This window comes from Monodon monoceros, unplaced genomic scaffold (assembly GCF_005190385.1).
Source record: "Monodon monoceros isolate NGI ecotype Baffin Bay Population unplaced genomic scaffold, NGI_Narwhal_1 Super_Scaffold_1, whole genome shotgun sequence".
Taxonomy (NCBI): domain Eukaryota; kingdom Metazoa; phylum Chordata; class Mammalia; order Artiodactyla; family Monodontidae; genus Monodon; species Monodon monoceros.
The window spans coordinates 4,945,538-4,972,930 of NW_021703765.1; positions in this window are offsets into that span (position 1 = coordinate 4,945,538).

Genomic DNA, 27,393 nt, shown 5'->3' on the forward strand with positions numbered 1-27,393 from the left:
GCACTCTCTGAGTTGTGACCATATATGTGTTTAAATATTTGGCCAGCCTTGTCAATTTCATGCATGATTCTATTATGGCTAGTTCTTTTTTTTTTTTTTTTGCGGAGCACAGGCTCCGGACGCACAGGCTCAGCGGCCATGGCTCACGGGCCCAGCCGCTCCGCAGCATGTGGGATCTTCCCGGACCGGGGCACGAACCCGTGTCCCCTGCATGGGCAGGCAGACTCTCAACCACTGTGCCACCAGGGAAGCCCATGGCTAGTTCTTATACTGGGTGAATGACACGTGTCTTATTAGGAGGACTTTGTGTTAAAATTGAAAGGTGAGGATGGAAATCATTCTGTAACCAATCATTACATACTCCCTATTGAAATGATTTCCAATGTTCATAACACACTCAATAATCAAACTTAAACACATATAGCCTTATGGACCTCTATCATGATTACTACTCAGATTAATTAAAAATCATTATCCATTCACTTATTTAATAACTAAAGTATGTAATAAGTGCCTCCACATAGTCTCTGGAAATTTAAAGATAATTAGCAATATCACCAATCTTAAGGAAGTCATGAAAGAGAGAAATAGAATTTAACATTTTATAATGCAAATTGGTTTAGAGAAGGTTGTTATTAGAGAAAAAGATAATAAACATTCTATTTTTCCATCAATTCGGTATTGCTACATTATTTTATCAGAATCATAGTGATATGCTGGACCTCTTTTTAAGCAGGAATGCTCTTTATTTTTATTATTATAATTTTAAGTTTTCCTTTCTTGATCTCCATACTACACTGGCTCTATTCACTACAGTAGAGGTGGAATATTATAATTTAGCATTAAAGCATGTCCAATACCAGTTCCCTAACCATACGTATGCCCCTGTTTTTCTGAACTTTTAAAATTCTTTGAATAAGACTTGCCTTCTCATGATTTTAAACATGTGGTTCTCTTCTCCAGGAGCACACATTCTTTTCACATTCAGGAAATTTTTACTTCTCCTCTGGTCCTTCAGATACCCTTGTTAACTTCACCTGATACTTTTTTGACACATTTAGGTTAAGTTTGATGTCCCTGCTGTAAAATTTCATATCACCATATACTACTGGGTTATGGTACTTATCACTCTGAATTATAACTTCTGCTTGGCTGTCTGTCTTCCCAACCCCACTGTAAACACCCTGATGAAAGGGGTTTGCAATCTGGCCCACCTCTGTGGTCCTCATGCTTACACGGTGCTGGGAATATAGCAAGCCTTATATCAGTAATGAAATCAGATATTCTGTTAAGCATGTAAATAACACTATAATATTAAGTGAGTGCTTACTACGTGCAGCTTAGTGCTGAGTAAGTTATATGCCTCGGTCTTATTTAATCTTCTGAAAGTGCCATTACTGCTCCCAGCATGGGAATTATACTACAATCCTTTTACAGGTTTGGCAACTTGTTCAAGGTCACAAAGCTCGTAAGTGGCACAGCCAGAACCGAAAGCCTGTCTTCTGTCTGACAACTAAATCAACACACTTGTATGCAATGGATATGTTAATCTCTGATATTTAGCAGAATCATTAGTACTAGGTTCACATTTGCATATGACCCTTGTGGTTACCTATTGTCAATAATTAATCATGCCTCTTTACCAGTTTCCATAATGTTTTTGGGCTACAGTTTATTCTATGTGAATAAATATATGTGGCAATTTCCAAAGTATAGGAAGCTTTAAGAGAATGACACAAGTACAACTAAAAATAGACATCGAGGAAAATATTTCTATGTGGTTATCACTTTATAGTTATGAAGATAGATATATGACCATCAGCTATGCAGTTTTTTTCTAATAAAGGATGAAACAGCATTGTCTTTTGAACTATTCTATTTGAAGCATATCGCCCACAGAACAGTAAAGTGTAAGACTGATAGATACAGAGATGGATGGATTTTATTATAAGTGCTCATGAATCTTAGTATGATTGAAGCAACTGGGGGTGATCAAGACACATTATCACTGAATAATAGAAACAGTTCTAAATTTAGATTTGTTTTTTATTTACGTTACTCCCCGTGGTGGCTATAGATTTTTAAAAGAGAATTTGAAAATAGCAAAACTTTTTGTTAAGTATATTAAAAACCATGAAGAATAGAACTGTTCTTATGTTTTCTTCCAGTGCTTTTAACTGTTATCCCTTTTGTCTTCCAAAGCAAATGTTAACGGCTGCAAATGTTATAGAGATAACAAACGAATGGCGCATGAATCTCCACTTTGTTATTATCTTTATATGAATTATATATTTTTATACTGATCTTTATAACTATTGTTGGGACTACATGTCCAAAGTCAAGGTGTTACAGGACCACACTTCCTCCTTCCTTGCCTCTTCTAGCTTCTAGAGGGGGCCGGCAATCCTTGGCCTTCTTTAGCTTGTGGAAGCATCACTCCTATCTCTGCCTCTGTTGTCACATGGCCATCTTCTCCTGAGTGTCTCTGTGTCTTCATTCGGTGCTCTAGTCTTACAAGGACACCAGTCATAATGGATTACTGCCTATTATGGATTACTAATAGCATACGATCTCACTGTAACTTCATTACATTAGCAAAGATCCTACTTCCAAATAGGGTCACATTCTTAGGTACCCAGGGTTAGGACGTCAACACCACATCCTTTGGGGGCCACAATTCAACCCACAACAATGCTTAACCAGATATGTACTCAAATTCAATCAGGAGAAGTAAGTACACTCTCCGCCATGTTCTGGGATTCCAATCTGCAATATGACACTTTTCAAAGAAAGGACGCAAAGCTATTGCAGTGTTCAGATCACAGAGTGAGTAGAAATTAACAATGAGATGAGGGCAAAGCAGTTTCTTTCTATTATGGGCTTCATATTATTTAAGGCTTTTTATGTATCTCTAACTTAATTTTTGAGTGAATGACATATTCACACATTTTCCCATTTCTGTCCATCTGCTATGTTGTTGTTGAACGAATTAAAAGTAATTTGCAGACATTTTGGCATTGAACGCCTAATAATTTGGCAAGTGTTGCCTAAGAATAAGAACCTTCTCTTACATGACCACAAGACCGTGATCACATGAAGGACACATAATATTAATTCAATATATTATCTAATATATTGTTCATAAATAAACTTACCCATTTTTTTCACAAAATTATATTCATAGCTGCTAATTTTCAAACCAGATCCAAAATGTTCATGGATTGTGTTTGATCATCATGTCTCTTCATTTTCTTTTAATCTGGAAGAGTCTCCACATCTTGTTTTGGTCTTTCGTGACACTGACATTTTTGAATAGTCTAAGGCAGTTTTTTGGTAGCATGATTTTTCTAATTGTTTCCACGTGGTTATTAGATTTATTTAACATTTTTCTTTTTGCAAATATGTTTTACAGATAATAATTTTTATTCCCATTACAAAGTAAATAATATCACTTGTCCTGCTAATTAATGCTTATGCTAAGCTTGGTCACCTGGTTACTTTAATGATAAAGGTAAATTTTTCCCCTTCATAATTATAAGTAATAATGTGATTGAGGCTTTGAGATGATATGAATATGTTGTATGTATGTCTTTGGCACTCAGGGTGATGCTTAGTGGACTAAACTATTAATTTTGGTGTTTGTGTTATGATTTTTTATTTTAATGATTCTTTCTATGTTCTTGAGTGCATTTTTCTATAAATAAGACTTTTTCATTTTCTCCTTTCTGTCTTTTATTTTCTTGGTCCCTTGGTCTCTTGCTCTCTTTATCATATTATTGTAGACTCACGGAATCTTATATTTTCTCTATTTTTTCTAAATCCTGGGATGAACAAACTACAATGCAGAAGCTGAATGCAGTCCACCAACTGCTTTTATACAAACTGTGAGCTAAAAATGTTGTCAGCAATTTTTAATAGCTATGAATATACAGAAAAACACTTCATGACACATGAAAATATAAATTTCATATGAAATTCAAAGAGGACAGGAGAAGAAGCTGTGTGATGAAGCCAGTTAGAGCTGGTCCAGAGGAAGAGAGAAAAACCCTTGTCAGAGATCCAGCTCCTGCAGCAGAGGTGTGAGTGAAGCTAGCAAGAGCCCGGAGAGATACCCCTTGTCCTCTTTCTTCTCTCGTGCTCAGATGCTGTACCTTTGCATCCCACTGGCCAAATTCAGCTAGAAGACAGGTATCAAAGGGGTCCTCAGGTCAGTCTCTGGGACCAAAAGTGAGAGTGTACAGAAGGAATGGGCTGGGGGCTGGTACAGATGAAGAATAGCCAGCATATTGAAAGAGAGTGATTTCTACAGGAAAAAAAAAAAAAGCATACATGGCAGTCTAAGTCAGGTGCAGTTTTTATAATGAAATCAATAGTACTTGACTGTATACTTAAAAATCCCAACTTCTAAAGTGAAATAAAAAAGAGCACAAATGCAGTGAAAGGTATTTCGTTTATTTATTTATTTATTTATTTCAACAAATACTTGCAAGCTCGAGAAAGTCAAGCTTGAGAGAGTCAAAGTGTTACCAGACATCTCAAGGTATTTGTGATGTGTATTTCAAAAGTTTGAAAAATTTCTACCCCAAATAGTTAAATATTCTTTTTTTGAGTATTTGTAATATGTCACAAGTGATTTATATACTTTATCCAAAGCACTGAGATATTGTTAGTAGTATTCTCATTTTGTGGAAAAAGAAGCTAAGAAAGATGGTTAATTCAGATCTCATAGCTAATATCAGAGCTTGATTGAAATCCAGGTCTGCCTACTTCCCTCGAGCAGTTCTGTGTAAGTCCCTTTTCCCTTTACATGTACATCCAAGTGATTCAGGCTCGTACAATAATAAGTGCACGGATGGCTGGGAAATACAATATAACAAAATAAATTCATGTTCACTAAATTTGAGCTTCAACCACCATATTTAAGGTTTTTTTTTTTTTTTTTGCGGTACGCGGGCCTCTCACTGCTGTGGCCTCTCCCGTTGCGGAGCACAGGCTCTGGACGCGCAGGCTCAGCGGCCATGGCTCACGGGCCCAGCTGCTCCGCGGCACGTGGGATCTTCCCGGACCGGGGCACGAACCTGCGTCCCCTGCATCGGCAGGTGGACTCTCAACCACTGCACCACCAGGGAAGCCCATAACATTTATTTAATATCTATCCTTTTCTTACTTGAAGAGATTGTTAAAAATCATGTTGCACTGTAGGACATATTTCTCCCAGGGATTTCATAAGTGAACTTGGCTGGCTAATTTTTCACTCTTCAAAAATGTGAAAGGAAGTGTTGAAAGAAATAAATAATAGAAGAGAATGCATGTCAGAGAGTCATTCCACTTGGCTTCCGCTACCACATGTAGCGGTTACTTTAATTGTTGTCTGCAAGCAACATTTTCAGTAATTATAAAACTTGAATATGCAATTACTAGGTGTCACAGGCTTTGTGGCTGTTCTCAAGGCCCTTTTCAAATGTAAATAGAGCACAAGTACGTCTACACACACACAGAGTCTTGTCCCCTGCCATTTGACATGACTAACATAATATGCCCTGCCATGTATTTAGGAATAAAAGCTCTGCTTCTCCTTACAATAAGTCATCAGGAGAATGTCTCAGTAACAGTTGTGTAACATGATTCCTCTAAAATCTCTTGTGTTCGGTTTCTGCTCCTGTGCTCTCTTAAAATGCCAACCAATACTGCAAACAGCGTTTGCAGTCCCAGACACCACCTGCTGTCTCCTCGGTGCACCGATGGCTTGTCTGATGAAAGAGTCAATTTCATCATATGTTTGGACTAAAAAATGGAAATCTTCAGGAGTCATTGTCAACACAAGTCTCCAGTTCTGCATAAATAACTAAGGTACCGTGGGGAACGAGGTTGGATGTTGTGATCATTGGGTATATTTTTCTATAATTTAGTGCAAAATCACATTAGCTTTGAGCTTTCTTTCTGGATGCTTTTCACGGCTAGATTCTGTAACCAGTAAAGAAGGCAGGAAGAAATTTGGATTCCTCAGAATGTCTTTAATCCGCCTGCCAAAAGCAGGTACCAGTTCTTTTGAAACAGATTATTTCTGCTTGTTGATATGGAATCATTAGTCTTGTTTCATCGAAATGTGACCTGGAATTGTTGCTCCCCACAGCTCCCAAGAAACCTCGGTGGTGGCTTTTCCTCAAAGTGTGTTAGAGTCTCCCTCACTGAGTGGTGGAGTCTACTCCTCCAGGCCTGGATTCTAAGCTGGCTTGTTGACCAATAGAATATGGCAGAAATTGTACTGGGCTAGTTCTGGGCTTAGTCTTTGAGATGATTGGCAACTTCTGCTTTGTTTTCATGGAAAACCCACTAAAGATAGATGCCATGTAAGCAGCCCAACTAATACAGTCATGGTGTAGGACATCCAAACCAGACACATAGAAAGGACGTGGGGAGAGAGAGAGAGAGAGGCTGTAAGAGGATACTAAGCCCACATGTGTTCCAGCCATCTCTTCCAAGATGCCAAACATGTGAATGAGAAACCGTCTAGTGAAAATTACATGTATGTAATTCATCATAAACATATATGGTGAATTTTATGTATCAACTTGGCTAGCCCATGGTACCCAGGTATTTGATCAAATGTTATTCTCGATGTTTCTTTGAATATATATTTTAGATGAGGATAACATTGAAACCAGTAGATTTTGAGTGATGTAGATTGTTCTCTGTAATGTGGGTGGGCCTCATTCAATCAGCTGAAGACCTTACTTGATTAAAAATAAAAACCACAAAAAAGCCCCATCAAAAAACCACAACAAAAACCTGACTTTCCTGGAGGAAGAGGGAATTCTTCAAGCAGATGGCCTTCAGACCCTAATGGCAACCCTTCTCTCAATCTCTAACCTGTTCCTCCTATCCTGCAGAATTGGGAATTGCCAGCCTCTACAATTATATGAGCCGGCTCCTTTAAGTCAATCAATTAATCTCGATACAGATAGATAGATAGATAGATAGATAGGAGAGACACATCCCATTTGTTCTGTATCTCTGGGTAACCCCGACTAATATAGATTTATATAACCATTTAAAGTCTCTGGAAATTATCCAAAAGGCATACACCAAATGAAGAAACATTTTTTCAAGAACATCTACTAAAAATCTGTGATAACAATACGATCACCTCGTCTTCTCTTTCCCCATCCCCAGCTCATCAACGAGAAGCTAGTCACATGCAGCCCAGTGAGCCCACTCAGCACCCGCCCTCAGTCTAGGGCCACAATGTTCTCCCAAGAGCAACATACTAGCCAAAAAGCAGAAACAGTCCAAACATCCTTCAACAATGAATAAGAAAAACGTGGCAGGCATATCCACAAAATTGAATATTATTTGGTAATAAAATTAAATAGCGTATTGGTATATGGTACAGCATGGATGAACCTCGAAAACATTATGCTAAGTGAAAGAGGTTAGTCACAAAAGACCACATATTGGTTGATTTCACTTCCACGAAATATCCAGAAGAAGCAAATCTATAGAAATAGAACATATTTTAGTACCTCTAGGCCTAAGGCTGGGGGGAGGAGTGGGAGCCCCAGTGGGTACAGTTTCTTTATGAGATAATGTATTCTTCAAAAATTGTTTGTGTTGGTAGTTATACATCTTCATGAATATACTAACAACCAAAGAATTGTGCACTTTACTAATGTCAAATTATATTCTAGTAAAGCTGTCAAAAATTTGAGGACATGGCATAGCGTTTTACAAAATTCTTTTAGCAGGCCAGGAAGAAAAATCTGGATGAGTGCTGTTGTGAATCATTTCCTTTTGAGTCCTGGTCTAGCTTAGGGTCCCCAGTGGTGGGGATACCTTTATTTTCAGCACTTTTCTCATCTGCTGTAGTCTTTCATGCTTACTTGTTATCTTAAACCTTACATTCTAGACCTATCCCTGATGACCAGGACCCATCTCACCTAGGACATGGTCAAGGATTCCATTATGGTTTATAGTGGAAGGCCAAGTCTACCGATTCTACATGGCTTGTGATTTCCAAAGGGAGGCAAAGCCAAAGCCCAGAGCTTTTGACCGGCTCAGACAAACCTCCGTGTTCTCTGGCTGTGATATAACTGTGCAGTCTGTGCTGCTTTGCACTGCTCAGCACTAGCTAACCTTCAGGCCTCTGTCCGGATTTCAGGAAATGCATGCAGGAGCCAAATTTTCTCATACCCACTATCTCTTTTCTTTCCACTTTTTAAATATTAGACATCAATAATGAGGAATGAAAGGGCAAATTCCATCTGTTCTTATTTTAAAAAAACCAACAACAGCTGACAGATGACTTTTTTTAACCAAGACAGGTAATAATCTTGACAATCAAGAGACATTATACTAAACCCTTACTTCCAACTAGCCATTGAAATAAATATTTAATGTAAAAAATTATTTACATGAAAGCATTGTAAAATGTCTTTTTTCCATAGAGTCAGCTGATTCCAAATTGTTTCCAAATTTCTTTAAAAGTTTAAAAAATTTCTATAAGTTTTCATAAATTAATGCTTGCATGAAGAAATAAAATTTAATACACTTGAATATTAATTTCCTGCTTCTAGTTATTCTATTTCTTAGTACTTTTATAATTGCATATAAGCTATGGAGCTATTCAAGTAAGAAGCTTACAATCACTATAATTTAGAGGAAAATTATACCCCATGTTGACATAAACCTGGAAGGTATATGTAGTCATTCTAAACCCCATAAAACATACTACTGCAAGGTGAGTGGGAGTAATCACATTTCTCCTCTGCTCTTAACTTCTGTGTTCGGATTTTCCCTCTGCAAAGAACAGGAAAAGGATTTAGCTAAAATTTCTCAAAACTGATATTGCCTCATGGAGACCGGTACCTTTTCAGAGGGAGCAATGGAAATTTTCTTCACTAAAACCCAGCCCTGTAGTAGATTCAGCCACATTCCCTGGGACACAAAGAAAGCCACGTCTAATAAAACTACCCCCAAATCCCTCCTCTGTCTCTGCCCATGTTCATGTTGAAACTACTTCATTTGTCAAGACCAGATTAGGTCAGAAAAATGCAAATTTGAATTGTGAGGTTGAAAGTATATCAGTGTCTCTTTAATTTCCTCCATTTAGGTGTTGTATCATTTTAATTTTATTTTTTAATTGTATGTATTCTTTCAGCCATCCTACTAAGGCAGTTCTCAAGCCTTTCAGCAAATTAGAATCAGTTTGGGGGCTTTAAAACAATACCGGTTGCTGAGCCTGACATCCAAAGACTGATTTAATTGAGTAGAGGTAAGTTCAAACGTCCCGAGAAGATTCTAATGCCCATTCAAAGCCAAGAACCACTACATAGTCTTGTCTGTGAACATTATTTTCTACAATTTGAACCGGAACCATTGATTCATACTGGAAACCCTTCATTTGGAGAGTTGCCTGCTACCTTCTTGGGCATTTCCACCCCTTTCCTTCTTTCCTCATTCCTCCCTTGCTTTCTTCCTTCCTCTTTTCCCTCTTTCTTCTCTGTTCTTTCCTCTTTCTTTCTTCATTGTTATTGAGAATATTGATACTCAGCAGGTAGGTCACTGTACACCAATTCCACACTCTGAAATTTTCATTTCATTCAAGAACTATCTATAATAGACCTTATCATTCACAGAGACAGGATGTGAATAATGCAAGGAAAGAAAAAAAAAAGAACATAAGAAGTTTAGAAAATATTTCCTTGGGATGTTTAGGCTTTATTTCTAACTTTTTTAGAAATAGTGAACACAGCTTTCACTTCCTCCCGTCACACAACTCTATGGCTTTTACATTAAACATAGATTTGCCATCCCTATTCTCTAGCGTCTATGGAATATATATATATCCTGTAATATATAAATATATTATCATTATTATATATATATAACTCCTGTAATAGGACATAGGAAAAATATTTTATAAACCTCAGATTCAATTGGTTTTGTTTGAGTGAGTGTCTGCATTCTTCTCTTTCTCTTCTTTTTATTATTTTTCAAAAGTTCATCTTAAATCTCAGTGTCCTGATACAGTTGGTGAAATATTTTAAAAGCATAAGTATATGTTCATCAAGTCTAAGTAAAAAATCAAATTTTTGACATACGAGGCCATAAAGTTTGCTCTCATACATCCCTTGATAACAAAGAATAAGGAAGGCATCACAGCAGATCTAAAAAAATTGGGTCAAAGTAAAGAAAGGAAGAAGAGATAAAAGAAGAGATTGGAAGGAGAACTAATATTCCCAGTTTACAAAGTGTTCACCAAGGTATAGCATCTATACTTGATGTATGGAAAATTATACTGTAGGTCTATCATTTAGTTTAAATGCCTAATCAGTAGAGGAAATAAACATGGTGATAACAGAAATGGTAAGACAAGGAGAAGGGAGGTGGTTCAGTGGCAGTGCGGGTCTAGCCTGCACAACAAAATGCCCATGTGTGCTGGTGATGGAAGGAATAGTGAAAAAAATACAGGTTAGAGACTTGGACACATTTATGACACATGTTCAAAACAAAAATCATCCTGAAAGATAAAGTGATTCTCTCTAGCAGCAGGACAAGTGAAAAACATTGTGGCCAGAGAACATTTCCTTTTATTAAAAGCAATAATTTATTTTTTACTTTTTAATCTGTATATGTAATATTTTTTAAAACCTACTGGTTACACAATTTAAGTGTTTGGAATAATTTCATTTCTTTATCTTTCTCCTATTGGTATAGCTTTTAATGTTTCCGTTTACATCTTGGAACCAAGCTCTACTACTCTTTGATTGCTTGCTTTCGTTTTGTGTTTGGTTCCATGCAGCAGAATTTTGAATATTAGGAGGGAAGTCACATAGTTATTGGTTTATGTGGAATATGGAGTTATAAAAGATAAAGCTTCCTACAGAATCTGTTTTTCTAAAGAAACAGCTTCTCTTCCTGAATTTCTTTATTAACTTTTTAATTGTGAAATATTTCATAAATGCAGAATATTTAAAATATGTATTGGTGTTTATTTAAAAATGCTTTAAAAACAAATGTGTAACCAACAACCAGATTAATCAATAAAACATGGCCAATGATTTGACTTTATTGGTATTTCTTTGATTAGTAATGAAGTTGAACATGGAGTCCTCTAATTATCAGCCATTTGTACATCTTCTTTTGGGAAATACCTGATGAAAGCTTTGGTTCCGGGTTCTATTTTTCTTTTTTTTTTCTTTTTTTTTTTTTGCGGTACGCGGGCCTCTCACTGTTGTGGCCTCTCCCGTTGCGGAGCACAGGCTCCGGACACGCAGGCTCAGCGGCCATGGCTCACGGGCCCAGCCGCTCCGCGGCATGTGGGATCTTCCCAGACCGGGGCACGAGCCCGTGTCCCCTGCATCGGCAGACGGACTCTCAACCACTGCGCCACCACGGAAACCTTGTTTTTAATTGCTTAGTTATTTTCCCCATCTTTCAAGTCATCAATACCTAAACAAAGACTACAGTGCTCACTGTGTGATGTTGCCAATTTTTCCAAGTAACCTTGGTTACAGCTACAACTTAACAGATTTATTTTCCATGATTATTTCTTTATTAACTGTGAGTAACGATTATATGCAAACAGATCACTATTTAACATTACATGTTATTTCAGAGATGGTGTCCAATAATTCAAAAAATACTATTTTCTTATTGTCAGGCTATCAGGGAACATGATATACATTGAGGAATTTAAAACCTTGTAAGCCTTTCGGTAAGACCAGCTGGCAGCCATTCTGCTGCAGAAATGAAAACTGAGATATTGTAACTTTACCGTTGAATGGTAGGATTGGCCCCAGGGAGCAAAGAGCTTTTGTTTGTACAGGAAAATTTCTTGGTAGTGACAGAGATTCATTTCAAACCTTTCATGAAGTTTTGTATGATTTCCCAAGAGATGTCTCTAGGGGTCAGAGAAGAATGGGAAACACAAATCTGTCCCTTCTATTCTCGCTGGAAGGGAAGAAAATTAATATAGGGGAATTTGAGCTGTATCCATTTCACTCAGAGAACAAGCACTTGCGTTAGGAACTGTTTTTTTTGTGAGACCCTTTCACCTCCACCGACTTCTATTGCCCAGTTTCACTGGCGTCACTCTGACAAAGAAAACGGATGGAGTCAATCATAATATGAACATGGTTGTTTGTGTTCTTCTCATAATACCAATGTGTGTTTGGTTAGTCGAGGTGGTCAACACTGGTGGTCCCAGTACCTACCTCAATGCTGGGCACAAGGTAATAGTCAAATGGTATTTGGTAAAATTTTAATAACCTTTAATGTATGCTAATAAACACAGATGGTAATTCAATAATTGCTTAAAGGAGAAAAGTGTAATATATAAAAACGATTAGCAAGGAGACTCATGTTTAATGGTAAAAGGATAACAATACAGCTTCTATGGGAAGGAATTTGAAGACATCCAGCACAATTAAAAGGCAAATTCTTTCATGCAGACATCACATTTCTCAGAATTTATTTTTAGGATATTTATTGCAGCACTCTTTAAAATATTAAAGGATTAGGAATTGTATAAATATCTAAATACCTCATAAATGAATTATGATGCTTTAATATAATAAAATGCCATGCAGCTCTTAAAAATTGTCAGATCCATGCATGACCTCTCATAGAATTTCTATAATATACTGATAACTGAACAAGTGAGACACAGTAAATTACGTAGAGTTTGCTGTAATTTGTGAAAAATAACAGAGGGGTGTGTGTGTGTGTGTGTGTGTGTGTGTACGCGTGTGTGTTTATACACATTTATACAAATACATTTAGATTTGTGTACACAGTCAGTACTCAAGGTACCCAAGAAAAGTTGTCCCTGGAAAGATAAATGAGTGGCCAAGTGTATATGGAAGGAGCTGAGAAGGAGATTTTCTATTTAATTTTGTGCCATTGTAATGTATTGTGTCATCAAAATAATTTAAACTTATTTTAATATTATTGCAAGAGCAAAAATACAAATTAAGACAATGAAGTAAAGATATTTCATGTATTTTTTTTGTATCAGTTTTGTTCTTAAATGTATGGAAATCACTTCAGTATTTGTTCAATTTGAAACTTTTCAGAAACTTTCAGGATTTTGCACCCTTAATTTGGAAAACTCAAATTCAGGAAGTTCATTGTTGAAGATAATGGAGGTAACTCAGTGGGTGAGATGTCCCTATAAATATATTTCAACATTAATGAGCAATTAAGTGAACATTTTGAATTGAGTAATGTGTGTTCTCATTTTAACAGCTCATGATTCGCAACCATTTTAAAGGATCTGTTTGTCTAAGTAAGTCTGTTTAAAAATTTCCCTTAAATTACTATATACAACCAGTAACTTGTGATTTTTTTAAAAATTGACTCTCCTGGGTCATATTGTCAGGTGCTGCATGGTCATCTCAGTGGGGACATTTCAAGTAAAATCACTTGAGTTTTGAAAAACCCTACTCTTTATTCTGGAACAATAAAAAGCATGTTTATTCAGAGTAGAATATATTTTAGATCATTCATGAAATTATTGCAACATGAAAAAGGAGAAAGGGAGAAGAGAACAATTCTTTGTAAAACTAATATCAGCTATTAAAAATAGAAGTAATGATAGATTAGAAAAATCATCTTGGAACCACCCATATAATATCTGATTCTGGTGGAGATTGTCAGCAGATACTAAAAGACAGGAAGAGAGATGTTTGAAGAAGTTATTCCAGTGGAGCCCCGAAACCCCCAACGCCTACTCATTAATAACAAAGGAAAACATTTACCTGTACTTGGAAAGAGCTGGTAGTCACCACGGTCACCAAGTGAGTAAACTCGGCATGGCCAACATTTCCAAGATGATATTCTTCCTAATATAACACTTAAAGAGAGCAAACAATAACCTAGTATTGCTGAGGAAGCATTGTTTCTCTGAAACTCAATCCTGAGGTACATAGACAAAACCAGAATGTGGGAATAAAATCAACAATTTAGCATGACCTTGACTTTCAAAAAAAAGATGTCACAAAAATCAAACATGGGGTGACTTTTGTAGATTAAAACTCACTAAATGACCAAACATAAAAACCAAATATAGCATGCAAACCTTAATTATATCTTGGATCAAATCAAGAGAGTTACACAAATATATTGGGCCATAGAGGAAACTTGAACGTGGATTGATTGTAGCTCATAGTTTACAATTCTTGTTGATTGTGTCAGATCTGGTAATGGCACTGAATTTATGTAGAGAATGTCTTTATGTTTAAGAGATGCATGCTGAAGTATGTACGTCTGTAACCTACGTTCAAATAATTATACCCTGTATTGGGTTACACACACACACACACACACACACACACTATATGTTTTTATTTATAAATATAATCAATTTGAACACAAGCATGCATCTATGTATCTACATATCTGTCACTACCACCTCTTTATATATAAAGATATATAGACAAATGTGTATCTACATATTCATATCTATGTCTATCTAAATCTTAAGATTCATTTTTACGACTGTATGTCTGTGTCTACAAACTCCATGGCTGATCTCTTCATGGATTAAAACATTATATACATTAATAACAAAATTGGAAAAGAGAAAATGACCAATTTGACAGTTATTCTCCATTTTCTCCTTCCCTAGCCTAGATGTATTCTCCAATCTTCTGTGCCTTAATCTATTGTATATTCCAGTATGGTGATCTCTAGAGACTGTATGTTAGAATCCTTTGCTTCGAAATTTGTAAAAGCTGATTTGCATTATAATATGAAACATGCTTATTTTATCTTTTCTGGAGAGCAGAGTATTGATTATAATTATAATTGTGTTAGCATTATTGTGAACAAAGTAATGTGCTGAGCCCTGGCTTAAGTGTTTTTCACGTATCTGATACATTGTAGTTCACTACTAGTAGGTGTTTATATATATAACAAGAGCTAAAGGTGTTCTGTAGCTACAAATTTTCTGAAGATTCCTTAAGGTTTTGTTGAAAATGAGTAAACTTCCATGATGAAATATAAGGCATGTGCATTTTGCTTTACATTAACACTTACATAAATGTGTGTCTATTGTAAATAGTATAGATTAAGATTCTGAAATAAAGTGCTAGTTTTCCCTCACCAGAGATGAGTCAGCACCTTGATCCCAAGTGGCCAAGTGTCTATGTTAACCTACTCCAGACTCATCTTCTCCCCTGTTTGACCTCCTCACATTCTGTAGCTTACTGTTCATCCTCCCACACTGTTGATTCCATCTATGCTTGGATTGACTGTATTTTTTTTTTTAAACTAGATCCTTACTCTATCTACAATTTCCCCTTTCTCCTTTGCCTTTAATATTTATTTATTTATTTATTTTTGGCTGTGTTGGGTCTTCATTTCTGTGCGAGGGCTTTCTCTAGTTGTGGCAAGCGGGGGCCACTCTTCAGCGCGGTGCGCGGGCCTCTCACTGTCGCGGCCTCTCTTGTTGCGGAGCACAGACTCCAGACGCGCAGGCTCAGTAGTTGTGGCTCACGGGCCTAGTTGCTCCGCGGCATGTGGGATCTTCCCAGACCAGGGCTCGAGCCCGTGTCCCCTGCATTGGCAGGCAGATTCTCAACCACTGCGCCACCAGGGAAGGCCTGACTGTATTTTTCAGTAGAAGAATCCTAAAGAACTCTATGCTTAGATTCACTCAAAGTTCTCTATAAATTGCCGTCATGAATTGGATTCTAAGGAAATTTTCTTATTTTTAAAACAAGAGAATTTGCTTAACACAGGAACGGCTGCTTTCCACTGTAAATCTGTCCATCTCTAACCTGTGAATAGTAATTAAGATGTTGATGAGGAAATAATATCGCACAATTCTGAATAATATATCCTAGGCTCTGATTTGAATCCCACTGGCTGTTTGACTTGGGCAAGTATTCACATACTCTGTACTTCAGTTTCTTCATCTGTGATATTGGAAGTGACATAGCATCTACCTTATAGTATTGCTGAGAAGATCAAATGGATAAACACATCTAAAGGGCATAGAAGAATAAATGGAACACAGAAGTCACTTTATAAGGTTACCATGGTCATTACTTGTAGTAGTATTACCAGCATTATCATTTTAGGCTTGTTGATTTTTTTTTTTTTTTTTGCAGTACGCTGGCCTCTCACTGCTGTGGCCTCTCCCGTTGCGGAGCACAGGCTCCGGACGCGCAGGCTCAGCGGCCATGGCTCACGGGTCCAGCCGCTCCGTGGCACGTGGGATCTTCCCGGACCGGGGCACGAACCCGTGTTCCCTGCATCGGCAGGCGGACTCTCAACCACTGCGCCACCAGGGAAGCCCAGGCTTGTTGATTTTTGAATGGAATTCAAGATGAAAACAAATTTTATTATAGAAGAAATGTATGGATGTAGTGAGAGAGAAAGTTCATTAAAAATGCCTCGTTTACACCTTGCTAAAACTATTGAAAATGTTTCCCTACTTAAACAGTTCATGCTATCATAATGTCTATATTGCCATGGAGTGAATATTGCCTTTCAAAAAGCTCTGTTCTGGATATATATTCTTCAAACACTCATGCTTGTGAAAATGAGACAATGTCACTAAATGCATTAAAATATCACTCATAAGTATGAAGATAGTTTTAAGAGAAAAATATGTTAATAAGTGCTTTATTAGACACCCTGATATCTGTATTTGAAATAATCTAGTGGAATAGTGATTGCCGCGCAAATAGATTTTGAATAATGATGCTCAAATACTACTTCCAACAATTAATATATTTTAAAGAATTTACTGTTTTCTTGTACAAAATAACACACACCCTTGAGTTCATTTGCTCCATGAAGTGAAACCATTTAAGCCACTAATTAACAGAAAGGTCAATACACAATGAATAAACCATCCTCCATCACTGAAAGATGTTTCTCAGTCCATCTGTTGATATTAAAACCTTTTGGGCCTTCAAACATTGTTACAAATGTTTCTTTTTAGTCCAAGTGAAAATTTTTACTAATTTCTAGAATGTGATGCCAAAGGTTACATCTGGATATCGAATAACTCTCTAATTCCTAACAGCTGACATTTGTAAGGCTAATCATGCTTGGGAAAAATAAAATCACTAGACTGTATTTTGAACCCCTGCGAAAGCAAACCTAGCCTGTTGACATCTAGAACAGATTATTTTGAATATCGTCTGCTCTATATGACAAACTTGTTTTGGTAATAAACATAAAATGTGTCACATATTTCAAAAGAGGTACAGGCATTGCTTTAATTGTCTCCACTTTTACCCTATTACTTAATTAATAGATCAATATTTTTCATGTTGGCAAGGGCATCTCACTTGAAATTCTTATGGAATTCAGAATAAGAAGGAGCTAGTGGTTGGTTTCACAAATATATAGAAATAACTGCAAGTTCCTCAAAATTCCTGCAGGATAAGAAGTATGATTTTTATTTCAACAGTTTCTATATCTGCCTAAAATTTTGTACTTTGATTCTTTGGTTTCCTTGAGCTATTACATTCGTTTATATAAATAAATGGCAAGTAATTGGTAGTTTTATTTACTAAAAGCAAAACGTCATCAGAAGTTATACGTTCGGCATCTAATTGTGCCACTAATGTTTATGTTCTGAGTCATTCATTTCGCTTAAAGAGAGCATCTCAATATTAAAATAGAAAAATAAATTTCAAGGGCTTCCCTGGTGGCACAGGGGTTGAGAGTCCGCCTGCCGATGCAGGAGACACGGGTTCGTGCCCCGGTCCGGGAAGATCCCACATGCCGCGGAGCGGCTGGGCCCGTGAGCCATGGCCGCTGAGCCTGCGCGTCCGGAACCTGTGCTCCGCAACGGGAGAGGCCACGACAGTGAGAGGCCCGCGTACCGCAAAATAAATAAATAAATAAATAAGTAAAACTTCAAGTTTGAAAATATTCAAATTCGTCAAAGATTGTATATAAATTGTACCAAGTACAAATCATTACACCTCACACTTCACACTCTTTAAAATTTTAAAATCAAATTTAAAAAGTGGCAATATAGATTTGAACTCTTAAAGACAACAAACCCCGTTCTTTTCTGGACTTGGTATCAGTTCCTAGCACAACACACCTATGATATGCCAAGGGACATGGACATTTATGATGTTGTGTCTTTGGAGACAAGGAGAAAGATTTTAAATTGGTGACTTTTATTTCAGTATGAGAACTGGGTGACATTCCCCAATGCAGTCTCACCGAACTGGTTCTTATAATACATGTGAAAAAAAATTGAAAGGAAGAAAATACATTATAGGACTTCCCGTGTGGCGCAGTGGTTAAGAATCCACCTGCCAATGTAGGGGACATGGGTTCGAGCCCTGGTCCGGGAAGATCCCACGTGCCGCGGAGCAACTAAGCCCGTGGGCCACAGCTGAGTCTGCGCTCTAGAGCCCGCGAGTCATAACTACTGAGCCCACACGCCACAACTACTGAAGCCCACGTGCCTAGAGTCCGTGCTCCACAACAAAGAGAAGCCACCGCAATGAGAAGCCTGCACACCACAACAAAGGGTAGCCCCCGCTTGCCGCAACTAGAGAAAGCCTGCGTGCAGCAACAAAGACCCAACGCAGCCAAAAGTAAATAAATAAATAAAAATTAAAAAAAAAGAAAATATAATATCAAACACTGCACTAATAATTAGCTGTTAGAATTTAGAAGGACTTCATCCTAATTTTAAGGTAGGTGGACTGGAGTGAGAAATTTACAAAGATTTCATCACCCATTGAACTGAGATTTGGCTTCATAAAAACAGTAATTGGAAGTAAATAGAAAGATGTTTTCTACCTCTTTCTCCTATCTATCCCCTCACCTAAAATATACTAATTTTCCCCTTCATCCTTCTTCTTTTAACTTTCATTTCCCTAACACCCACGAAGAAGAGTGTTGATAAAACAGTGCTGGGTTTATTAGCCTTACTATAGTGACAGAGAAACCCCTTAACAGAATCTTAGCAGAAATGGGGATAAAGGGATGATAGTGTTAGGGTTTCAGCAGTTTTGGGGTTTCCTTCATAAGGAAACTGTCCTTGGTAAGAAATCTATTTGCCCAGGTGTTTGGGTAAATTGTTTTGCAGAAACTTCCTGAAGTAAACAGTGAGGTTAATCAAAGGTTTACAGGTTTTTCTTCCTGAACAAGTATTTTCTAGAACAGAATGGTCATGTGGACACAAGCGTCTCAGTTCACAGGTAGGCCTGACAGGGAAGCTCTGGGGCGCAGGGGTACTCAGCTCTTACCGTCCTGCCCTGTGAAAGGGGATCCACTGTGTTTCCTGTTAGCTTTCTCACCTCCATTCCATTTGTCAATATTCATGCTTTTAAGCAGAAATTCTAAATCCTTGTAAATGGTAATAGAGGGAGTTAGCAGTGCTTTCTTCTGTTCATCTGAGAAAACATTACAGGTGGGGAAAAAAAGGGAAAATGCAAGTTGAGTTTTATTCTTTCTAACGAAATTATCAGCATCATGACCTAATTAAGCAGTGGAGATTTAAGGAAAAGTGTTCTTCCCAAAGAAAAATGAGGTGCACTAGAGAAAGACATGATAGTTGGGGAATAGAAAGGGGGTCTACTTAAAGGGACCTGCCTTCAGATGTGGATCAGAGTGGCCTAATATCACAGCACTATGTGCAGGACCAGGATGCAGGAGAACCTTCCCCTGCGTCTGAAGATTAACACCTAGCTTGGCCTAATTGCTATGTAGTTGTAAACAAACAAATTAAGACACAGATGTTTAATATTGCAGAGCAAGAGTGAAAGAATGCAAAGGAATATTGATAGAAATCATAACAAATTTTCAGTTTAACAGATTGTTACCTAGGGGGAAAGGATTAAGAGGTTTGAAGCTCTGCAATGAATACTGCCCAGTGAATAAGTTTTATTTAATTTATGCATGACTATGAAAAATTTTCCATGTATATGAAAAGTAAAAGGCTTAATGCATTGAGTAAAAATTTTCTTGACTAGTGAGCATGGGTCATTGATTTATTATGAGGCAAAAAAAGATCATTGATAAAGAAATAAAAAATATTGGGGAATTCCCTGGCTGTCCAGTGGTTAGGACTCCATGCTGTCACTGTTGAGGGCCCGGGTTCAATCCCTGGTCGGGGAACTAAGATTCCACAAGCCGCATGGTACAGTCAAAAAAATAAATAAAATAAAAAATATCTAATTAAATTCCTAAAAGTGAAATACTTATGACTACTAGGAAATAACAACAACACTATACGTACATAAATGCATATATTTGTCAACCCTTTAAAATTAAAAATGACCCTCCTCAGAAACTCCTAGTTATAAAATAATGACAATGTAACCCTTACCTATCAAAATATGTGGAATGAGAAAAGCCTATACTTAGTAGATGAATCATGTTTCATATTTCAAATCAAAGCACTACAGAAATATTCCACTCTAGACAACACAAGGAATGTTACGGCCAGTACCGCCCTGAGAAAAAAGCCAGTAGAATGTTCACAACATTTTTCAGATTGTGAACTTAGAAATTGGTAAAGATTGGTAGTGATAGCAGTACATATTTTTCTGTATAAACATTAATATTTATGCCCAATTTTTGAAGCTATACCAACAATAATATAAGATATATTGGGGGAAATTAGAGTAAGATAATTTTAATATTCTCATATTATTTAAAAGGGGAGTAGAAATAATGAATCATTTTAGCCCTTAGCAATTTAAGCGTGCATAGCAAAATTTCAAGAGGAAGTCTGTTAAGAAACAAGGCAGAGTTTATAAGTTACAAGCGTTGTAGGGAAACATAATAAGAATATGAAACATTGTGGGGGAAATGAGAAAGTAGACAAAATAATGAAAATAAAGATATCACTAACACATATACACAGAACTATCATTTCCAAAAGAAGAGACTGACAAATTCACCATTATTATAGATAATTTTTTTAAGTTGGCAAAAAGTACTTAAGGTTAGAGAAGATTTAAACAACATGCAAATTGATTTGAACAAACATACATAGAATTGTATACTGCCAAGTTAGAGGATGTGAATTTTTCCAAAGCATAAAACATTACAAAAATTGCATACACAATAGGCCACAGGTTAACACATTTAAAAAAATAAGGGTCATACAAGATAGGTTCTTTGATTAGAATGCAATTGGTCAGAAATCAATAACCAAAAGATAATGTTACCATTGAACACCAAAAGAAAGCCAAACTTCAGAGTATTTCATGAATCAAATAAGAAATAACTTCAAAATTACAGGGAATTACCTCATAAACTCTGCCCAAACCCAACTAGATATCAGGCTTGAAAGAATTGTCCAGCCTGGATCCTAAATCCTTGTAAATTCTCTTCCTTAATTTCCTCAGTTTGAGACATTATTAAGATTCTGTCAAAGTAGTGTTCTCTCTTACTGCACCAAATCTAATAAGCTTCTTTTTTCTTGATTAACATGTTTTCCTGAAGGCTTCTGGGGATTCAGCATTTGACAGAAGGCATTTCATCTGGAATTACATTAAGGCACCTTAATAGATGAGCATTAGTGAAGACCTGGGTTTCTGTGTTTTCGCTGAATTGGGACGAATAAAAGTCTCACAGCTAATATTTTTCTGCCTATGTTCAAGACAAGGAACTCAAGTCTTTCTTCCACAAAATAGAACCGAACGGTAACAAAAATGCTACCTATCAAAATTCAGTGACGTAGTTAAAGATGGTACTATGGAAGTTTAGAGCTTTAGATGCATAGTTTAAATAAGCAATAACTCAGACTTAAGAATAATGATGCAAACATCCAAATGAAGTCAGGAACAGATGCAAAAGATACAGAATACACTCATTGGACAAAGAGAAGTAAATGATAAAGAGAAAAAAGAAATGCATTAGAAATCAAAAGATATATTAAAGGGTCTCAAAAGATGACCCTTTGCAAGCACTAAAATGTTTTTAAAGTAGACATTTTTACTTATCACAAATTGATAATCAAGTCACATATAAAAAAATATGATAAAAGGGGCTGAAGCCAGTTAGCCCGATGTGAACCTTTTAGATAAGTTTAATCATCCTTCATTGGCAGCCTCTCTAAGACATTTTTAAAATACAAAATTGAATTTCTCTTCTTAGAGAATGGGGTCAGTCTCTACTGATAGAAATAAGAGAGGGCAGAAAGCATAGCTTTCTTCCTTTTAGAATTTTTCTCCTTTTATACTGAAAAGAAACACAAAATTCATATTGGCAAAGCTTTTATGATGCCTTGTTTATCACTAGATCTTTTCCTGGTTTCATTAGATCTTTTTCCTGATTCCAGCTACTAATTCTGTTTTTAACATAAAGAATGAAAAGAAATTGATTATTTGGTACAATGACAGTTCATTCCAGGTTTAATTTTATCACCCACAGGAGTGTGTGTGGGAGAGGCACATCTATCTATCTATCTATCCATCTATCATCACAATCATCTATCCATTTTTGTTATTTAAATCCAAGGATGTACACATGACAGAAATGAATAACAAAAGACACTCTTTAATACCAGATACTCAGGGTAACAATAAAGCAGATGTTTTCAACCTCAATTGACAAGGAATCTGCTCTTATTATTAATCTACATTTGCTATTGAAGTCACAGCAAACTCAGATTTATTCTTCTCTGTGCTTTCCATTTATTGCCACAAGGACTAAAACCTTGAAGTCCTAAGGTTTGAAACGGCCTGAATGTTTTATTGTTCTAAACATTTTCTATACACACCTAAATATTTTTCTCAGATTATGCATTCCAGAATTTTTTAAATTTAAGGATTCATGATCTCCTCCTCTATTATTTAAATAGCATTAAATGCATATAACAATTGTGGCAATATTCAGTGAGCTTTTGGTGTGGGATAATATTTCACCTAGGCAGAAGAGTGTAAAAGAAATTCTTGGTCTTATAAATAGATGAACAGATATTATACACCAGCCCTGAAATTATTTCTGCTGTTTAAGAAATATGGGGATATCTTTAAAAACATCTTTGTAGCTAAATGCAGCCTTTGATTTTGACATGCATTTCTTCAATTATGAACGGTTTTCAGTACTTTCCCTATGTTTTCTGGACAATTTCCAATTTTTTTTCTGTTTTCTGTGAAATAATTGTTCATATCCCTTTCAAATTTTTTTACTTGGTACAGTTTCTTTTTTTTCTGTGGAATCTTTGTAAATTGAGAATATAAACCTCAATTTGTCTTATGTTTGTCTTATGTTTTTCAAACCTCTCTCAGTACCTTGTTTCTTTTTGCTTTAGTTATTGCAATTTTCTCTATATGAGATTAAATTTATATGGAGACAATTTTATTTTTTTTCTTTTACGGATTTCATGTCTTCCTAGGAAAGCCATTGACACTTCAGAACTAGAAATAAACTTATCCAGGTTACTTCTCGTATGTTGAAGGTTTCATTTTATTTAATTTTAGCTATTTGATCGATATGAACATTATTCTTCTGTAAGGTGAGCTCATCTTGTTTATTTGTAAATGAAGAGCTTCATATTTTTTTCTGTAGCTAGAAATATCGGTTATTGTATACCTACCTTTCCGCACTGACTTGAAATGATACTGTGGTCTAGAATACGTCTGTGACAGATTTTATTTTTCAGTGGCAATCACAACAAATATGATCCCACTCTCTGTGCTTTTCTTTCTACATGGCAGTGACACTCCTCCATTGAGAGATGGGTCTTTGTTCCCTCCCCTTCAACATGGCAACAACTTTGTATCCAATTTGGCTAATAGAATATGGCAGGAGTGATGCTCTATGACTTCTGAGGCTTGGTCATAAAATACACTAGAGCTTCTTCCTAGGCTAATGCGAAGTCCTTGGGAGTCCTGAACCTCCAGTGTAAGTCCAACCATCCTACACCCACCAATGGAGAAGATGAGTGGTGAGACCACAGATAAAGTGAGAGAAATATCTGAGGGGACTCAGGTGTTCCAGCCCCCAGCCGTTTGAGTCTTCCCAGTCTGAGGCTAGGCAGGTGAGCAAGGGTACCTTTAGACGCTTCAGCCACCAGCCTTACAGACATGTGGGTGACACCAAGAGGAGAGAGGAGTTAGCTGCCCCTCTAAGCCCTGCCCAAATTGCAGATTTGCTATATGAAATTTTGGGGTAGAGTGTTTTACAGCAATAAATAACTGGAATAATTCCTACAGAGCTTTCATTTCATCTATTCTGCTATAACTCACTGATTTACTTTTTATTCCTCCATAGCTATCAGATTTTTAAAGTTTCTCTACCTTTAAAAGATAAAATGTGGGGCTTCCCTGGTGGCACAGTGGTTGGGAGTCCGCCTGCCGATGCAGTGGACACGGGTTCGTGCCCCGGTCCGGGAAGATCCCACATGCCGCGGAGCGGCTGGGCCCGTGAGCCATGGCCGCTGAACCTGCGCATCCAGAGCCTGTGCTCCGCGACGGGAGAGGCCACAACAGTGAGAGGCCCTCGTACCGGAAAAAAAATATGGTAGAAAAAAATTTTCTGTTTTACAGAAAATTTCTTGGACTTTTTCTGTCTCTTCTTGTTTGTTCTTTCTTTCAGAAAAGCAAATTAATTTAATACCCTCAAGCAAAAGAAATTAAAAAAGAACAACAACAAACAGAACAAATAAACCCTGTTTGGTTAAATTGCTATCCCATTAAATGTTAAGCACAATTGGGAGATAATTGTTCGTTTCATTTCATCAGCTCCAAGAGCGAGCTATGCTTTAAAATTTATTTACATCTTTATTCTGATTTAAACAAAAGCTTTTAAAATTTTATTTGTGCAGGTTGTTTCGATATAGACTATTTCCTGGCAATGGGTATTCAATAAATTTAGCTATTGTGGTAGGTTTGTGGCTTTTTTTTTTTTTCTTATTTGTAAGGCAATCTTTATTTTCAATGTGTTCTTTTACTGTTGTAAGGGGATTTTTAATTCAATTATATTGATATCTTAAAATGGTTACTTCATTTTTACCATTGATTTCTGCATATTAATTTTATTACTAGTCACTCATTACATTCACTTTCCATTTATAAGATTTTAGATGATGCTTTCTGGGGTTTTTAGTTATTCAGTGAAGACATGTAAGCCAATAAGTTATTCTTTAAAAAAAACAGGTATCTATCTGTTCCTATCCTGCAAATAATATTCTTATTCTCATTACTGTCTCTAGCCTCTTGGCAGTAACGCAGGGCAGAAGGAACATTCCATGTAGCAGGACTTGCTAAAAGCACAAGGATCTCAACCTTCACAAGCCTCCTGTAATAAAAGCTCATTGTTTTCCAGTCCGGATCTCTTTGCTAGTAATGCCAACAGTGATAGCAGTGAGGCAGAGTGATATGTATACCATGGTGCTTGCAGTGGCTCTGAAAATCTAGCGGGAGTTAGGAGGAGCCTACAAGGACCCAGGATGCCCCGCACACAGGTGTGGTGTGCTCCTGGACCACGCCATCAGCTGCCCGCAGAGCTCTTCTTGGCCCACTGAAACAACCACTCACAAAATTCTCTGGTCCACCTGTGAGGTGGAGTTAGATAGAGGTGATCTTCCAGAACACCAGCAAACTGCTCTATCGCCTCACTACAGTGCTACTAATAGGAGAGGACAAGGTAATCCCGGCCCCTGGGAGCCACAGCCCCGCCATCCAACGGTGTCAATGCCAGTCCAGTCCAGCTGACCTCCGATGACAGTCTCGTACCTTAGGGTCACAAGCAGATACAACAGGGCTGGCTTTCTGCAGCTTTGTTCAAGCTCTTCCTCCTTGCCCTCTGACACAGCCCGTGTAATCCACCAAGCACGAATCTACATTTAATTATCTTCTTTCACTTTTTACAAAGTGTAAATCAAGTAAACGAATTGCTTATAAAATTGTGACTATACTCACATTTTACTTCACCACTGATTATTTTTATGTCCCTAGAGTAAATGTCCTTGTTTGTTTTTATAATGTCCTCAGTCTATTAGGTGCTTTCTGGGGTCAGCACTTTAAGGGCAGGATTTCTTTGGGTTCATACAACAATCAAGAAGTAGATACTATTATTAAACCCATTTCTCAGTTGAGGAAAATGAAGGGTTGAGAGATTGGGTAACTTGTCCCAGGTTCCAGCTGGTTAATGAGGAAGGCTGGATTCCCAGGCAGGAAAAGTGAGTTCAGGGGGATCAGACAGGCTCACGCCACACTCTCTTGCCCCTGAAGATTCCTTGTGAGGGGTAAGAGTTGAATTTCGTCAAATGCATTTTAGAAATTCATTGAAATAAATGTTTTATGTTAACCTGTAGTAATATGTAAATATATATGCTTTATTGAAGAATCCCTGCATTTAATACAATGCTGAATTTACTTTATTTTATTTGCATTTTTTCACATTGCTATTTTATAACGGTGATTGCTCTAGAGAATTATTTTAATGCCTTCTTTATCAGGTTTAAGTATTTCAATTTTGCTGACTTGGTAAAAACAAGAAAGATTTTTTTCTCATAGTCTCTCTTTTAAAAACATATCTGAGTTATTTATACTGTAGGTCTGTGTCTTTAACAGCATGTAAGAACTGCTTAAAGGCAGTATTTTGTGTATATACTCCTGCTGTGTGTGATATCTGTAGTGACAAAGATTGCTGGAATTTAAAAAAAAGTCCTAAATTGCCTTCATGTATATAGAATTATGTTTGTTTTGTTATGGTGGTGGGAGGAACGGTTACTTGATTTTTCAATCCCAACTTTGCCACACGGGCTGTGGAATTTTTAAGTTTCGCGGGGGTATTATGGGGAGATGCAAAGTTAGCACACTGCCTGACATGTAATAATCGGTGAGTAAATATTAGCTATAATACAATTATCATTAAGTGTACAAATTCTAGTGGTTTGGAAAAAGACAGATATCCGCCTAAGTGCTTTGCTTGTGTTTTTGTATTTGTTTTGTTTTCTGATTGACCCCTTACTTGTGGACTCAGTATAAAATAGGATTATTTAGATAATTAAAATCTTATAGATGCGTTCACATTCAAAATCTTTTTTCAAAGATTTATAATACTCTAGATGGTTTCAAATTTTGACACACTGCAAGTGATTCCTCCCTAACAAGGTAGAAGAAGAAGGTTTTTTATAGGTCATTTGTAAAGGCATGTATTATTTTAAATTTGTATTAATTATGTGAAATGATCTGTGTATCTTTTCATATCAGGGATTAATATATTCAATAAATTTTGTGAAGTCCTGATACAGATCTTAAAAATTTTAGCCACTAACCTTTTTTTGGTAAAATAATTCCAAATTGAGTGAATTTTATATATCATAAGCTTTCGTTTTTTTCTGGGATAAATGCCAAAGTGCAATTTCTGGGTTGCATGCGAGTTGCATAATGTTTTGTTTGTTTGCTTGCGTGTTTGTTTTCAGAAACTGCTAAGGCCTTTTCC